The sequence below is a fragment of the Eurosta solidaginis genome, chromosome 5 (assembly GCF_040869045.1).
Source record: "Eurosta solidaginis isolate ZX-2024a chromosome 5, ASM4086904v1, whole genome shotgun sequence".
Classification (NCBI taxonomy): Eukaryota; Metazoa; Arthropoda; class Insecta; order Diptera; family Tephritidae; genus Eurosta; species Eurosta solidaginis.
The window spans coordinates 6980024-6982198 of record NC_090323.1 but is presented as its reverse complement, the minus strand read 5'-3'; the positions used below and the strand labels follow the sequence as shown (position 1 = coordinate 6982198).

General features: G+C 34.9%; 1 non-coding gene across 1 annotated transcript; it reads right to left on the bottom strand.

The window, feature by feature from the left end:
- Nucleotides 1–1656: 1656 nt before the first annotated feature.
- TRNAE-UUC (transfer RNA glutamic acid (anticodon UUC)) lies at nt 1657–1728 on the bottom strand. The gene has a single exon. It is a non-coding gene; the product is annotated as a tRNA-Glu (tRNA).
- Nucleotides 1729–2175: the final 447 nt, after the last annotated feature.

Below are 2175 nucleotides of genomic sequence, written 5' to 3'. Positions count from 1 at the left end.
ACTTGCAACTACAGCAGTTTTATTAAATAAAACAAAATTTATTAAATAATAATAAAAGCTTTACATTCCATAAAGCTGGTAAACATTGATAATTTTCAAAAAGTTTTAATATGAATTGCTTTTATTCCGCGCACTTGTTCATTTTGAATGTCGACACAAACTAAATACAACACTGCTGTTTTGTCAATCACACCCCGCGACTATCAAATAAGCAAGCGTCAAATGAAAAAATCAAAAATTTTTGATTTTCATCAACGTGTAGCCGACAACAAATACGTGTGTCACGAAGGCACCCGACTGCACTAACGCACACAAAATTCAGTCAATCTCGTTGTAAATCGCAGGATGCCTTATGGTCGATATATCGAGAAATGTCAAATTCCTAAATAACTAAATATATTAACAAGGGCCTGGAATGCACTTAGCACTGAGCACTGTCTCCACTTAAATATAAAGGCTGTGCTTGTCGACTTAAATACAGATTGCGGTATTTGACCCCACATTCGACATTGGCGAACGCAAGTACCGAAGAAGATTTAATATTGAGCTGTAGGATAGCTGGAATCTTCAATCGAATCACTTCGCCAATCCGTGGCCGAATTGTTACATACGATCCGTGATCGAATGCCGCTTTCCAAATCACTATAGCTCCGAAATGGTGCATTGTATTAATGAAATATCTGAACTAAGGACACCGCGTTCTCACTAAGTTCATAATATATTATTCTTTTTTCAAATAATTGGACAGGCTTATTTTTACCGCTTGTGTGAAAACGGTTTTCGCTCCGTGATCGTATGTTACGATTCCATAGCTGTTTTTACACCTGCTCTACGAGAGTAAATGTCCTTCCCGTCATGACAGCGGAGTAGCAGGAAATTCTATGATATATGACATATTGGAAATAAAAACCCAAAGGTTGCGCTGGCTGGGTTATGCTATACGAATGGAGAAAAGAACGGTAAAAGTCACCCATGCCAGTGATGTAAAAAACCAGTAGAGCTTCGAATACAGCAGCAATATGTTTGTGTAAGGAGAATGGTTAGAACAATTTGAGCACAGAAGAAAGGCATGAGATGTTTACTGCCTGCAGTACTGCCGAAAAATTATTCACTACTTGCTCTGCCGCAGATAAACGCATGTATAAATACGAATATATAGTATAAATGATGCATAAATGTCCTAAGCTCTAAAGGGCATCTCTGGTTTTGCAAGTTTTAGATTCCGAGTTCAGGTTCCTTTAGAAAAGTAATTGAACTATTTACATAACATTGACATTAAAGAAACAATTAAGTGGCTGAGAATTTTTTAAATTTACCTTACAACGTAGTAGTTATGTTCTTTTGCTTGGAGCTTCCTTAAAAATTTATTTAATTTCAAAATCCTTAAAAAATTTTAAAATTAATATTTTATAAGCTCCATAGTGAAAACTTTCTAACTTTGTCATCGCCAGCGGAGTTGAAATGCATATTAACTATTTTGCGTCACTTACTTGAGCACACAATTCTCTCCTAGCTCATAAGGCTTTACAAATAAGTATTCATTGTTAATATGCATAAAGGAGGTAACACAGCTGAAATAAATGCGTTTATTTTAATCAAAGCTTGTTTTTTAGCAATTATTCAAAAATTGCCAAAAGAATAAAAATAAAAAACAACTTCCCATACCGGGAATCGAACCCGGGCCTTCTGGGTGAAAGCCAGATATCCTAGCCACTAGACCATATGGGATATGATAAGCGTAGCGCGCTCATGATATATTGATGCAACGTTTTTTGCGGTAGCGAGAACAATATCTACCCTGTGAGAATAAATGAAGAGTGGATATATATGTGTGTATACTTGTTTTTTTTTTATAATTTAGTTTTATATTAGTTTTTTGTTTATTTAAATGATATTTTACAATTTCTGCATGTGATAATTTGCCAACACCTGGGAAGCTAATAAAACTTGAAAATTTATCGCGCTGATGCCGTTTGACGTTGCCCCAATGAATAGCAAAGACGCTGCGCTATTGATAAAAAAAATGTAGAGGTGAGGAAATAAAGAAAATCATTATAAAACAGACACGATTAGGTAGTAAAATCTTGCAATTGCCAAGGTAAACAATTCATTGGTGCTCAACTGAATATCAAAAAAGTCGCACTAAATAAAAATCAAAAATATGTAGAATTAAGT